The sequence below is a fragment of the Cavia porcellus genome, unplaced genomic scaffold (genome assembly GCF_034190915.1).
Source record: "Cavia porcellus strain 051 isolate PalLab524CR breed Dunkin Hartley unplaced genomic scaffold, mCavPor4.1 scaffold_31, whole genome shotgun sequence".
NCBI classification, from domain to species: Eukaryota; Metazoa; Chordata; class Mammalia; order Rodentia; family Caviidae; genus Cavia; species Cavia porcellus.
The window spans coordinates 21,760,886-21,776,242 of NW_026947514.1; the positions used below are offsets into that span (position 1 = coordinate 21,760,886).

Sequence of the window (15,357 nt, forward strand, 5' to 3'; positions counted from 1 at the left end):
GACATAAACTTTTCCCCTACCTGTATCTTAACCTCATTCTCTTTTACACCCCATTTTTCTCCATGTCTTATCACATTCATAACTCTCTTTTCTTTTGTACGACAGCTTTTCTTCTAAATTCTTTGCTTATACCATGACTCCTTTGGGACCGCAGAGCTGGCTTCACAGGTTGTATTCAGCAGGGTCTAATGCTTGGCTTAAAGCTCCACTGTTGCCCTTTTGACATCTTTAATAAGCTTTGAACAGTGGTCGCTCATTTTACTTGTATAATGGACCCCCAAAATTCTGTAGCTAGTTCTATCTGAGAATCTTTATGGTTAATACCCCCAATCTAGGAAGAAACTGCTTCGCCTTTTTCTTTTTACCCTCAACCCCTCTCCCATTCTCTTATCTCACGAGTACAGCACAGTTTAGCTGGCTGAAATGGAGGCAGGGGAGAGCCACAGGGGAAAAAAATAAACCTTGGAGGACAGTTTGACATATATTTTCTTGTCACATGGAAATAATCAGTCTGCTATTTCTGTTTCATAGCAGTATGGATTTGCAGGATAATGACAAAAACACCCTCTATCCATCCTGCTTGAGCTACACTGCTTCCACCTGCCACTCAATGTCTTCTTATATGATAGCTGACTTCCCTTCTCCGTGCTCACCCACCCCAGGCTAGCAACATTCCAGAATCTCATTATTACTATTATTTATGTTGTGCTGGGGTTAAACCTAAGACCTTGCCCCTGCTAGGCAAGTGCTCTACCTCTGGGCTACACTTGCAGCACCTCTTTATTGACTAGCCCACTGAGGTATTTATTTGATGTGATGCAGCAGTGCTTCCCATGAGACTGCTCCAGTAACTAGATGTGGAATTAGTACTCAGATCTCACAGCCTAGACAGGTAGTGTAGGGACAGAGATCTGTAGATGAAAAAATAGAATGGGAGTCTCCTTAGGTTTTCTAGCTGCTCCTGACTAGAAGGAGTTGGATAAACTTTACTAAAGAGATTCCCCTGGAATAGTGTAGGAAACAAATAGGTAAAGAAAGGAACCAAACGGCCTTGGGACTTGCACAAAGGGACCAGAAAAACAGCAGACAGGAAAGAGGCAAGACACAGACAAAAAGCCTCGCCTAATTCCAGTAAAATAAAGAGGAAGCAAAGGGAGTGACTAAAGTGTCTATGTACTCACACCTATGCACTAACATATACATTGATATACAAGTGTATTCTCTTTACAGTTACTGTATTATGCACTCTATGGTCATCATAGAGTACAATAGATATCCACATCTTACTCTAAACTAACCAAAAATAAGGCACTCCCTTGTCAGCTAGCTGTCTGCCCCAAACATAGGGCCTTTCTAGTGCAGATCCATGAAACAGACTTGCATGAATCATTGTTGTGGGCTCTAGGTTGTCAGCTAGACTCCTGTAGGACATTGCTGTGGGATCCAGTCTCTCAGCTGGATTCCTTGGGTCTTAGTGTGTGGACAGATTTCCTAAACTTCTTGTATTTAACTCTTTGGGTTATTATTAAAAATAATACTACAAATTTTGTGTCCTGTATTATTTTGTTCTCCTTATTATCCTTGACTACAACAAAATAAGATCTCTCTCTCTCTCTCTATCTCTCTCTCTCTCTCTCTCTCTCTCTCTCTCTGTCTCTCTGGCTATAGTCAGAGAGATAGAGTTTATATCTCCCTATGTACACATATGGCTTTGGGGGCCTGCAGCTATGGGTAGGTTAAGGATATGATATATGAAAATGTGGTTAACATATATAAAAATGTCACATATATCTTTACTAAGGTATTGTATACAGGGAAAATCATTGATGCCAATAGTCTTGAATGTATAGAATATGGGAGAAGTCGTGTTATAGATTAAAAATTTGTCATGTGTTATGGATTTAAAACTTTGTTGATCATAATGAACTCAGATTTAATTATTAACCTTTGGTCTTAGTTGTGTCCTCTGATTATTTTCTTTATTTGGTTTTAAAAGTTCTTAACAATTGAGTCCAATTCTCTAAACATGGTTGGACCAATGAAGAGAGGTCATCAACAGTCACTTTTTATTACTGCAGCTAAAATTATGACCTTTTTGGTAGTTATTTTGCAGCACTGGATAAAATCTCTTCTTTGAAAGTGTCTTTTATGTCTCTCCACAGAAATGGCTGCAATGTTTCCTCTCCTAGCTTTGTAATAATTTATTAGTCTGTTTCACTTGGCTCTAAGTGCCTTGAGAGAAAGAACTATGCTGCCTCATTATCCTTGTAACTTCAGTGTCTAATACAATGTTTAGATCCCAGACAGATTTGTCATCCATTTGATGAATTAAATGAATGAAAAATTCTTTTGAAAAAATTGAATGTAAGAAACAAAATTATTATGCCACTGTATGCCTATGGGGCAATTTTATGTTTGTTCTTAAATTATCTTAATCTTCACGTCAATTTATTTTAGAGTAAGAATTTGAGGAAGCAGCTTAAAGACAGATTCAAATACATAGGTCTTTGGCATTAGTTTTATAATTAAATTGGATATGGAATAGACTATAACGTAATGTTTGCCAAAAAAAGTGTTAGAATGATTTTGCTGTATAAAATTTGTTACATTTATGAGACAGAGAGAAAAAGATTTTTAAAGTAAGATTTAAAAATGTTAGGTTCCTTTGTTCAAAGGGCTAATAGATACAGACTGGGAAATAAATTATTCCAGTACAAAACTGTTTAAAGAGAGCGGCTCTGTGTCCATTAAGGTTATCTTCTTTAGGTAACCAGGAAAATTTTCTTTAGGTAACCAGGAAAATTTTCACAGACATGGTGAAATTTGATTTTAGCTTGAGGGGTCAGTGGCTTTTTGGCAGAGTAAAAGGAAAGGCCCACTAATGTGAGTAATTTCTAATTCTTAGCTTTCCAAAGCTGTTTTCGTTGAGGTTTTTATTACCTGTTTAGGACTGAAACTAGCTTTGGTGGAGTGGAAAATACTTCATGTTCTAGAATGAGCCAGGAGGTGACACCCTAGAGGTAGCAGCGCCGAATCGACAGCTTCACACTCTGTTTTGCCATTAATGAAATATATACTGGTAAGCAAGTCACTTACTCGTTCCAGGCCTGAAGTTTTGACTAGATAATCATCCCCGATCCCTTCCAGTTCTAACAATTTGAGTTTCTGTAATGTGACTTTGGGGCTTGGTATTCAAGGGACTTTCACATTTCACCGGTGGATTCTCAAGGAATAAAGTTACAGTTAGGACCAATAAAGCATACAATTCACTTTCTCCAAGGTATTTGCCTCTCATACAACCACAGCTACTGGCCCTTTAAGAAAAAATAAATGGAGCAGGGCAAGAGGGCGCGGACCTGGACCCCAGAGTCCGCTAATCCCGCTTCTTCCGGGGAGCCACTCAGCGGGCTGTCGCATGGCATCTTGGGACATGCAGTTTTTCTCGGACTTCCCCCTCTTGGTACCTACTTGCTTTTGAAAGGAGATGAACTACGACTCCCAGAGGGCCGAGCGACAGCAGCGCGTCCTGCCCTCCGGCCGCGGCTGGGCGGCTAGTTCAAGTTGCCATAGCTGCGAGTCTAGGGTGTGAGGAGTCCGTTGCGCCGCTGCGTTTGGTCAGTTGCACCTTCTGGGTCTCTGGCAGCCGCGGGAGCCAGGTGAAGCCTCGGCGATGATCCGGCTTTAAGGACCTGGCGTCGTCTTGTCTCAGGTAAATGCCCCCACCGCCCTCTTGTCCTTTCTCCTCCACTTCCTTTCCTTATCGTGGATGTCTTAGGTCCCACTTCCCCTTGTCCCAGGGGTGGGGACACCAAAGCTGCGCCTGGGGCCCTGGGTGTGAGAAGTATGTGTCAAGGTAGGGGGAGACAGCAGGTCTGATAAAGTCCCTCCGCAGGGGCGTTCACAGGCAGGTCCTGGGCAAATTACACAGTGAATTTAGACCATGTCGTCTTCCCTCGGGGGAGAGCCTGCCATCAGCTCTTGTGGCGGGTTAGCATCTGGAAAATTGGATTCTTGCTGTAGGTCTTCCAGGGAACCTTCTGGCATTTGTTGCCTGCCCCCGGATAGAAACTGGTTTATTTTGTTCTGAAGTCAGAAAGTTTGCAGCTCCGGCAGTGTTGTTTCAGTCGTCTGTTTTTCCTATGCCAATATAGCATTTGCCTAACCGAAGCTGTCAGTTCCTTACTTGTATTTGTAGGACTATCTGACATTGAATCCAGCCACAATCTTTCTTTGTTGGCTTGATGTACCTCGTTGTCTTAGTCAGACATCCTGTAAAACCGAATAATTATACTTTGCAGGTTTGAGTTCAGTATTATGTAACGTATTTAACATTTGCCTCCTATACAACCAAGCTACTGGTTCTTTAACAATACTACAGTTGCTCAGTATTTGTTCCTTGGTTAAAATTATTATGCAGGACACTGTTACCGAATAGAAATGTAATGTGAGCCACACAGGTCATTTAGAATTTTGTGGTGTGCACAATAAGAAATTGGTGAAATTAATTTTAGTGTTTGACACAGTATGTTAAGAATGCATCCAACATGCAATAAAACCTGGAATGTTTTAATTCTTTTTTAAAAACTGGTACTGTGTCTTTAAAATCTGTGTATTATCCATTTATCACACATATCAATTTGAACTGTCCAGAATTTTTATTAGTAGCCACAGGCTAGTTAGTATTGGACAGTCCAGAGAGAAAATGAAAACTTAAGCACTTATACATTGTCATTGAGAAATTTCACTTTGTCTGTGACCCATCTCGGGGTGAAGGTACACCACACTATCTCTCAGCATATCCTTCTTGGCCACTGCAAAAGACAATGTCTCAACAGTTTATTTTGATTAACTTTTGCAGAATACCTTCTTTCTAGGGATAGTTTATTGATGTACCAGATCTGCTCTCTATGTGGGCAACCACTGTTGTCCTGGATGAATTTCTGTGTGTTCTTACTGAGCGTTTTGAAAGCACTCACAAAAATTGAAAGTATTTCTGTCCACAGCTCTTTCCTAAAACCAAAGATATTTTACTTTTATTTTTTAAATTTTCAATACCAAGTGTGGGAAGAATCTATAAAATATTTCTCTTTAGAGGCTTAGACTGGCTTAGAAATACAATTGTGTCATCAAATTCAGACATTAAATATGAATTTCATTACATACTTAGTTTAGCAACTGGTTGATATGCTTGGACAATACTTTTGACCAGATTTCGGCTAAAATTTGTAGTACATTATGCTCTAGCAAGCTCAACAGGTGACTGGCATGGATTAAAGACACTGTGAGCAATGTGCTGGTTGGCAACTAGGATATGAAGAATTCTGGTGAGGTTACTTGGGCTTTAGGATGATTCTAGGAGCATTTTCTCTCGTCTGCAGTCTACTATAATCTTTACAAAAAGAAATTGATCTAATCTTTTTTTATTAAAAAATTAAAGTTATAAGTATGTTTTACTTCTTTGTTTCATTTATTGGTAGGTGGTTTGTGGAAGGTGTGGGGCAACCAAAGATCATCTACTTAACTAGACCTTTTGCCCTGAATCTCATGAAGAAATGAAAAGAGGCAGGTATATGTGCCTAAGAAAAGCACTGAGCTCAGGAGAGAGCAACGCGGAGTTTTGGGGGTGTGCTTTGTAAGTATGCATTCTTCCTGAATTTCATTTGTGAGATAACAACTAGTTGCATATTTATAGGGGAAAACACTGATGCCCAACAAATAAACTTTTTTGGAGCAAGAAGCTCCTTTCTAATGTATAGTATAAACATACACACATACACGCAATGGAATGGTTGTGCACACAATGTTAGAAAAATTCATATGCAGGTGGAATGTGTTTACAGCCTTAACAAAAGCATCAATATTGCTGTGTTTTTATTAGACAAATATTTTGTCCTACCTTTAGCCAGGCACTATATATATTCTTTTATTATTCTTATCTTCATTTTGCAAAGGCTTTAGTTAGACTCAGATAGGTTGTTTGATTTGCTTGGAATTGTGTAGCAAGAGACTTCTTTATTTCCAAGTCTTCTGATTCCAAATCCATGTGTAGGGGCTTGTTGCTGTGTATAGTTGCCCTCTAATAGGACTTGATTTGCACAGCATTTTTGTACCATGGACAGGTTACTTATGTTCATTTCTTTATGTATTCAGAGGATTCTTTTTCCTAGTTCTTAAAAATATAGTACTCTTTGATATTGAAGTAGGAGTGTTACAGAATTTCATAAAATGAGCATATTCAACATGAATTAACGTAATATACTGTTAAAAATTTAAATTTTGCAATAGATGTAAAATTCTGGACATTCTTTGCACTTAATTTTGGATTTTGACAGATCAGAGGCACTTATGTATACGGGGAGACACAGTGAGGGCTCACAATAATTTTGAATCCAAAGTCTTTGGTGTGTAATATTCTTAGAATTAAAGAATTTTAGAGCTGGAGGGGCTTTTAGGATAATACATTTCAGAAATTCTCAAATATACAATGCTAACACATTTGAAGGTAATATAAAAATGATGGATTTACAGTTATTTCTATAATAACGTCACTGAACTGATTGTAGTATGATATGATTTTAATATAGTCATATTATAGTACATTTTTCTTTTTTAAATAACTATGTATTGTTGCTTGTCAGCACATAAAATTCTTTTCCTGGTGACACATGTCTGTAATCCCAGCACTTGGGAGGCTGAGATAAGAGGATTACCACAGGTTTGAGACCATCCTATACTATGTAATAAGACCGTCTCAAAAACAAAAAACAAAAAACAAACAAAAAAAAAATTCTACTTTGTCTCTTTTAACTGCTACATAATAGTCTAGTGATTAGATGCTTTTAAAGTATGCCTGATCAGCTAATATATGTTTCTTTCTTATGTAATAATTCTGTACTGAAATTCTTATATGTACTTACACATAACAGATATATCTCCTTTTGTTTCCCTAGGATAATATTCATAGAAGTAGAATTTCTGAGTCAATTATATATCTGTAATTTATTTTGAGTTATTTATTAATTTATATTATTTATATATTTATATTATATATTTATATATTTATTTATATTATATATTTATATTATTATTATTATTGTGTTATTTGTTTATATAATACTTGTATTGTCAATTCATTCTCTAGAAAAGGTGTCTAATTTTTGTAGCTAATATTTGTACAATGACATACTCACCAACCCTGGGAATGAAAGATTTGTTTTCATCTGTATAAGAAAGAACCAAGAATATAATTTTAATTTAGAATTCTTTAGTGATATGAAATATGTTTATACATTTTTTAGGGCTATTTGTATTCTGTAAATTACCTGTTTATGTATCCTTTGTGGGTTTTACTATAAGACTGTTCTTTTTGTAGTATTTATAAGTTTTCTCTTTAGTTTTAAACCTTGTTATCAGTAATTATGAATGATTAACACATTTATCAGGTCTTTAAAGATATGTGAATCTCTCTGAAATTCATACTACCCTTACCACAGATCTATACAATGCTGACAGATACTCAGAGTGTTTGGGGAGATGAAAGTCTTTATAGTAATCTGAATCCACTTTGCTGTTGAACATTAGAATCTACTTATTCTGTGTACAGGGTTTTTCATGAAACAGATGTTTAAACTTGAATGAGTACTTGTGAATAAATAAGCCCACAGGTGAATGGATGGGTGAATTAAAGCTAAGTCTGAGCTAGATTTTTGATGAATATATGTATATTTTTGGCCATATTGGGGATTGAACACAGGGCCTCACATATGACAAATGTTGTACCCTACATCCCCAGTACCTGTGATTATTATTTTAAAAGATGAATAGACAGTTTTATAGATGATAGAAAGCAGAAAAACGTTGGTAGTAGGAAAGTGAAAGCTTTCAAATACTAAAAGTGGCTTGCCTATGAGTAGTGGTATATAGAAACAATACAGAAAACAGACTAATGATGAAGGGTTTAGGTAATTTGAAGTTGATTTATCTTTACAGTCTAGATAATAGTAGTTGAGGAATGCAGATAGTTACAAATGAGTCATAAATAAAATGATTCACAACAGTGCAGTAAATTCTTAGGTTTGATTTAGTCATGGATAGGTTTTAAAATGTTTTGAAATGTTTACCTCATTTACCTTATGAGACATTATTAAGTATTCATATTTATGCTATTTTGCACCTCAATCCATATTGTTTGAAGACTTTAGCTAATTAATCAAGGCCATTTGTCAAGAGAATTTCTTCATGCAACAATTATTTAATTAGTACCTGCTGTTTGTAGAGCCCTGTACTTTGAAATTTGTTTTTGGATTATTCAGACAGGATAATAAATTAAGTTGTAAATGCATTTAAAAATGTCCCAGTTACATGCCAGACACTATGCTAGATGTTGTGATGCAACCATGTCTTAATTTCCTTTTGTTTGGCTTAAAGAGAATACCTGTCACTGGGTGATTTATAAAGGAAAGAGGTTCTTTTGGCTAACAATTCATGGCTGAACAGTCCAAACAGCATTGTACCTACGGCTGTCTGCTCAGTACCTCACTGGCTGTGTTGCAATGTGGTGGAAATGAATGGGGTGAGGAGGTCATGGCAGGAGTGGAAGGAAGAGAGGGATCTGGGAAAGCCCACCTTGCCATGTAATTACCCAGTCTCATGCAGCCAGTTCCATGCTATGGGACCTAGCCCATTCTTAGAGTCCAATGTTAATCCCTTTTGAGGGTGGTGCCCCCTTCCATTAGTCCCTGCCTCTTATGGTGTCGTGCCTCCCCCCCCCCCGCTCTGCATGCCACTGTACTGAGGACCAAGCTTCCTACACACATGTCTTTGAAAGACAAATCACATCCAACCATAGGAGTCTGTGAATAAAATAAACAGTCTCTGATGAGATTTAGAGTCTAGTGGGTAGGTAGACAAGTAAATACTGTAAGAAACCCACCTATGAGTTTGTCCCCAACTGGAGAATAAAAGAGAAAGATTCACTGTTATTTTAGAATGTGGAAAGCCAGGAGCCCTTTACCTGTAATGGTCAGAAAGCACTGAGCAGCTGTCTCACCCTGTTTTTTTCACTCAGACATGGGAACAGGTAATTAGAGTAACACAAGATTCATCTGCTTCCCACCATCCGTTATACATGTCCAGGTTAACAACTGGATTTCAGCTGTGCTGACTTTTCCCTAGACTTGCTATGCACCATCATGGCTGCATGATGCTTTTTTCCTTTATGCTCATAGAGGAGGTCAATTAGTTCTCATTATCTGGTCTTCTACAAGAGGCTTTGGGGGGACATCCAGACAGAAACCATAGCACTTGCTGAACCCATATTTTAAATTTTAATTTATATATTTAAAGCATTCTAGGAAGAGTTCATGGTATAGTCATAAGCCTTTTTTAAAATTTAGAAGTTTTTACTATATTTTGGGAAATACACAAATCATTGTAGTTGTCTACTTTAAAAATCAAGAGTAAGAAACACAGAACTCTTAAGTAAGTCAATAAATACAAGAAAATTATTCCAATTTTTTATTCCAAAGAATTAAGGGAAAGATCTAAAAAGATAAGGTAAAAACAGTGGGAGAAGAAAGAAATGTTAAGATTGGGGAATGGAGTGGGGGAAACCTAAAAACTGTGTGTGTGTGTGTGTGTGTGTTCTTATATTCCAAAAAGGTAGTATTCTTTTGTAAAATTGAGTTTAAACTATGATTTCTGAGAATATGGGAAACCTTTCTCTACCTGAAAGAGGTTGTAATTATTAACAAGAAAAAGGATTCTTTTAAAGGCATCTTAAAATAGCTGTAGAAAGCTGTAGAAAGATTTATAACAGATTTACATATTTAACAATTATCTTGTATTTATTATGCAAACTATTAATTTTAGGTAAATGAATACTAAAAGATTTCTTTGGTCTTAAATTCATTTCTAGAGAGAGTGAGAGAGATAGAGCATAGAGAAATCATGAGAAGAAGGAGGGAAGGACAAAGAAAACTAGTTAGTGATGTATTTGGAAGGAACGTAATTGTTTTGCATCTAAGAATACAATGAAGAAAGTCATTAGCTTAGAAATAGATTTGGCTTCTAGCTCTGTTACTGCAATTTTTTAAGCAAAGTAATCTTAGCCAAAAACTTTATGCAGGTCTTTATTTTTTTTAGTGGCAAAAATGATTGTAATAATATCAGTTTTATAAGATTGTAATAAAAATCATATGAGAAAATGCTAATAAAATGCTTTGTAAGCTGTGAAGCTGCATAAAATTTAAAGTATAAATGACATTAAATATTTTTTATTCTTGAAATTGTTGTTTTGGTTCACTAGGAAAGTCACAAGGCTTCTTTCTTTAAAAATTATACTCTATAGTATATTTAAGAAATAGCTTTTTTTTGTGTGTGAAAAATTGAAATTGTTATGGGAGGCTGATACATAGCCCTGACTGCTATTCAGAGTAGCTTTGGATTGTTTTTTTCAAAAACTACTAGCCTGTCACATGTTAATATCCATCCTTACACTTACTTTTTTTCAATCTATCTTGTACTTGTCATTTTCTTTCAATCATTAGAAAACTATAACATCTATTTACAGTCTGAAACCCACATGCTTTCTCAGAGAGTAGAGTTGAGAGAAAACTTCAGCAAATAAAGAATTTTTGGGACCAGATCAGCTAGGTTTGCTGCATAACAAATAAAGCATTAGGGGATACAACAATAAATGTTTAATACTTGGACAATGTGTCAGCTGCTTGTCCTGGTTAAACTGCTCAGTTGTCTGAGGGCAGTTGGCTGGTCTGCTGATCCAAGCTGAAAGAGATGGGGTATCCCTGTATCCCACACCTTTCACTGGCTGGCCTGAGCTTGTCTTCACAGGCAGGAGGTGTTTCAGGAAACCAAGTTGGAAAAGATGGAAGAGTTGCTGGAAAGTAAGTTTCACGGCGTCACCCCGTGTCCAGCTTCTGCTTCTGCCACATCAGCTAAAATTCTGTTGCCTGAGTAAGTTGGGTAGCTGAGCTCAGCTTGGAACCTAAGCCAGTGAATATAGGAAAGGGTGAAGGATTCGGGTCAAATTATGCAAGGCATTACCTTTTTTTTTTTTTTTTTTCCTGGATAGTTGCCTAAAATTTTGCACAGTAACAATATTTTATTTTGGCCTTAAAGTTGATAGGCTTGCCTAATGTAGAAGCTCTGTCAAGGGTATCTACCTTTCTGCTCTGTCTTACCCTGTTTCCCTTGTGGTTTGTAGAGGAATGTACAGCATATCTGTCAGGCAGTTAATCCTGGATAAACCTTCCCTTTTGAACTGCTTCTTTTCACCTGGGCAGTAACTCTAGGTAAATTTCCTTTCTTAGTTTTTTATCCAAAATAGGGTTGTAAACTCAGCCACTAGGTGAGACCAGTTAGTTAACACACTGGTGAAGCAGACCTGGTTGGGATGGGGCAAACAGCAAGTTGCATGCCTGGTCGTAGGGCAGACGCTGCTTGTAACATTGTGGGGAAATTCATCTCCAGCATTGTGTGTGGATGTTTCAGGAGAAGGTCACAGTCAACTTGTAAATGAAATTTCCCTATTTTCAGGTTCAACTTTTAAAATAGTATTACTTTAAAAAAACAAAACAAAACAAAACAAGCAATACGAAACACAATTTGCTGGGTTTGTTCTTTAGGTTGCCCACTCGGCAACTAAAACAAAATGATGTCAGAACTTGGGATCTGACCTCTTGTTCAGTTTGGTGCACTTTGAGTCTGGCCTTATAGTTCAATACTAGAAATTTATTATTATTTTTAAATTTCTTCTGTGATCTGTTGATTATTCAAGAATGTCTAATGTAATTTCCAGGTGTTTAGATAATTTCTGTGGCTCCTTTTGCCCTTGATTTGTAGTTTCATTGTGCTGTCATCTGATAATATGGATGGTATAATTTCAATTCTTCTACATTTATGTAAGCATGCTTTAGTGGCTCGTGTGTGTTCTGTTTTCAAGAAAGTACCAAAGAAATTGTGCTGCTGAGAAGAGTGTGTTTCTATTGTTCATTGGAACATTCTGTAGATATTTACTCCATTTATTTGAAGATTTGCTTCAACTGTGATATTTGTTGATTTTTTTTTTTTAATCTTGTTGATCTGTTGATTTGGGACAGTGTGTTATTGAGGTCCTCCACTATAATTGTGTTGATATTTATCTGATCTTTATGTCCAGTCATGTTTGTTTTATGAAGTTAGATGTGTTGTTCTGTGCACATATTTATAATTGTTACCTGTTCCTGTTGAATTTATTTCTTAACCAATGTGTAATGACTTTCTTTACTTCTGATCAGTTTTGGCCTCTATGTCTGAAAGTAGAAATAGCTATTTCTGCTTGTGTTCAGGTTGTGTTGCACGGAATATTGTTTTCCAACCTTTGATTTTTAGTGTATGAATTTCTCTTGGATTAGATGTGTTTCTTGTGTACAGTATACTTTAGATTTTGTTTTTTGATGTGTTCTGCCAGTCTGTGCCTTTTGTCTGGAGAATTGAGACCATTCACATTAGGCGTTACTATTGAAAGGTACCAACTTATTCCTATCCTTGTATTATTTTCCTTTTGCTGATTCTCTTTCCCTTCAACTTAACTGCTTACCTTACCTATTATATTCATTATGTTAAACTTTTGGCCTTATTTGCTTCAGTGTCTTTTTCTAATTGTTGAGAATCTTTTGGAATACTGGGTAAGTAGTCATGAATTTCTTTAGATGCTTTTTATGATGAAAAAAGATGTAGGGGGCTGCCCTGTTCTAGACCTGTTTTTTTTTTGGTTTTGTTTTTTCTTTGCCTTCTCTTGACTGATATTTGTGTGAAATAGCATAGTAATTAAAAGGCTGGGCTTTGGAGATAGACTTATTGCCAGTTATGAAGTTACTTTATTTCTGTAAACTTTAGTTTTCTTTTCTGCAAAATGTGGTTGATAACAATATTGTGAAGATTAAATGAGAACACATAAAGCCACTTAATATAGAGATTACTCATAGAGTACTGTAAATAATTAGCAGTTGGTATTTTAATGTAGTTGAACATTATTGTACCTTGCTAGAAATGCAAGCAAGTTGTATCATTTGTATTCTGATAATTTTACTAAAATACAATTAAAATGAAAGTTTGGGGCTTGATTTATGAGGTGTCTGTTTCAGATCGTGCAGTCTGCCCCATGTTGACCACATCTGTAATTTACCTCTGCTGTTCTTCATCTTCATAGCCATTGCCTTAGGTCAGCGACGGTGAGCCTCTCAGGGCTTTCACTGGTACAGACATGTGTTCCTCTAACATCGTGGTAACCTCCCAACCAGTATCTCTGTTGATGTGTTTATTACCCTGTCATCCCCCAATCCACTCTTTAATTTTGTTTCTTTTATACAAGTGGATTTTTTTCTCTTTTGACAATAGTAGAATTCTTTTAAAAGCCTGTCAGTGCTCTATGAAAATCATTATGGAAATCAGGTGAAGGCAGATATCCTCTGGTGGAAGTGTTTAGTTTGGCCCCTCTTAGTTTCTCTGAAACAGTTTTAACTGGGTCCTATTTCCTTGTCTTAAGCATCTGTCAGACTTCTCATCCTTCTGAGTGGCCTGACCTGACTCCCTCGGGGTTTATCTTGTTACTTAGCTCACCATCAGTAAAACTCTTAGAGATCTTTCCCTTCCATAAGTGTGACTTACTTATTTTTCGTTTTTATTTCTAGTGTAGTAACAAATAAGTGATGGGTAACTCATCTGCTTTAAGTGGCTCTTGGATGTTTCCTGTGGATTCATTATGTATCAGCTTAATGTAGAACTGAACAGTTGAGTTTGAGCTTATGTGAATTTACACAGATAGGTTTGAAGAGATGAAGCTACAGAAAGTTACTGATGTGAAGAAGACAGGCACAACTGATGATTGTTCATATGTGCCTATGTGTTGCTGGCTTGTTGACTTTTTCCACTTGAAGCATGAAACCAAGTTTTCAAGTCATACAGCTATTGAGCTAGTGAGATACATTCTAAAATTTGATTTTGCTTAGTTTGTGATTAAGCTTAAAATACACTCTCCATTTCCCCTTTAAATGTCAACCTTATTACCTTGAGCATCTTTTTTGAGGACAGTTGTCTTGGATGGGGACGGCTGAGACACTTGGAAGCAATCAACTATTTAACATGCGCTAGTCAGTCTTTGTGAAATATCATCCCTGGTGCTGGGTGCTTATCTTTTATGGAACAGCTTGCAAATCCTAATTGTTTTAAACTGACTCTGAGGAAAAGAGATTTCAGAATCAATGAATTACAGCTCTCATACATACAAATGTGCATCATTATAATGAAGGCAATCTGATGGCTTTTTAGGTCAAATAATAAAAGAAATGGACTTGAGTTTATAAAGGCTCATTGCCGGTCCTCTTATTATAGGGTCTGAATTCAGTTTTAGTCTATCTTTATAGTGCTCTGATTTGCAAATAGACATTTGTTTTAGATAGATAGATCCTCAGTGGGGGTGAATTGATGAGGGTTCATTACTTGTTGTGGTGGTCGTATGTCTTCTTTATAAGGTTCATTAAGGCAGAAACAGCAATATTTATATCCTTAAATATTGATGTGTTTGGAGCAACTAAATAAATGATTCTAGAATTGTTCCATCTGCTCTTCATATCCAGAGCTGTCGCTAGGATTCCAGATACTTTCACCCAAGGTCACTCATTGAAGTCCTGTCTAGAGTCTTGAAAAACTCTCAGATCTGAAAAGTGAATAGCACAGTCATCAGTGAGAAATTTTGTCATACCAATAAGGGGTAGTAAGGTGCAGAAGAGTTAACTACTGCTTTTTTCCAATTGAGGGGAAATCTTTCTCGCCTTAGGTAGAAATTAAATAATTGATTTCTTTAAATTGTTCTTCAACAGTATATTCTTCAAATTTGACTATTCTTTTTTTTTTGTCATTGCATCCTGGCAAACTTTATGATAATGAAGATAAATGTCTTATTCAATTTTATATATTTTAACATTTTAAAAATAATAATGAAAAATTTCCTTGCATACATAAATGTTTTCTACTTGTTTTTTTTTTTTTTGGTACCAGGGATAGAACTCATGACCTTGCATTTGCTAGGCAGGCACTTATGCTGCTGAGCTAAATCCTCCTCTATTTGTCTTAATGATTCTTTTTGGGCTTCCAATTGTAATATTGGTTACATATCACTCATGCACCCATTCTTTGTTTTCTGCAGTAGAATTTGACTGTATAGGTGGTATCAGTACATATTTATATATTTTCATATAGTTCTTTGAATTTTAAATTCATTTTAGCATCTATAATCTTTCTTTCTTTATCCATAGGCATTAGACCCAGCTTTGCATAAGCTACATCCCCTTGTCCAGG

General features: G+C 36.4%; 1 protein-coding gene across 7 annotated transcripts in view; it reads left to right on the plus strand.

Annotated features, from left to right (window-relative positions):
- Positions 1–3,507: 3,507 nt before the first annotated feature.
- Positions 3,508–15,357, plus strand: part of Cep128 (centrosomal protein 128) — a 422,276-nt gene continuing 410,426 nt past the window's right edge. For all 7 annotated transcript variants that reach the window (XM_063241248.1, XM_063241247.1, XM_063241250.1 and 4 more), the window contains exons 1-2: positions 3,508–3,709; positions 5,478–5,632. The gene's annotated coding sequence lies outside the window, so the exon portion shown is untranslated. The remainder of the gene's footprint in view (positions 3,710–5,477; positions 5,633–15,357) is intronic.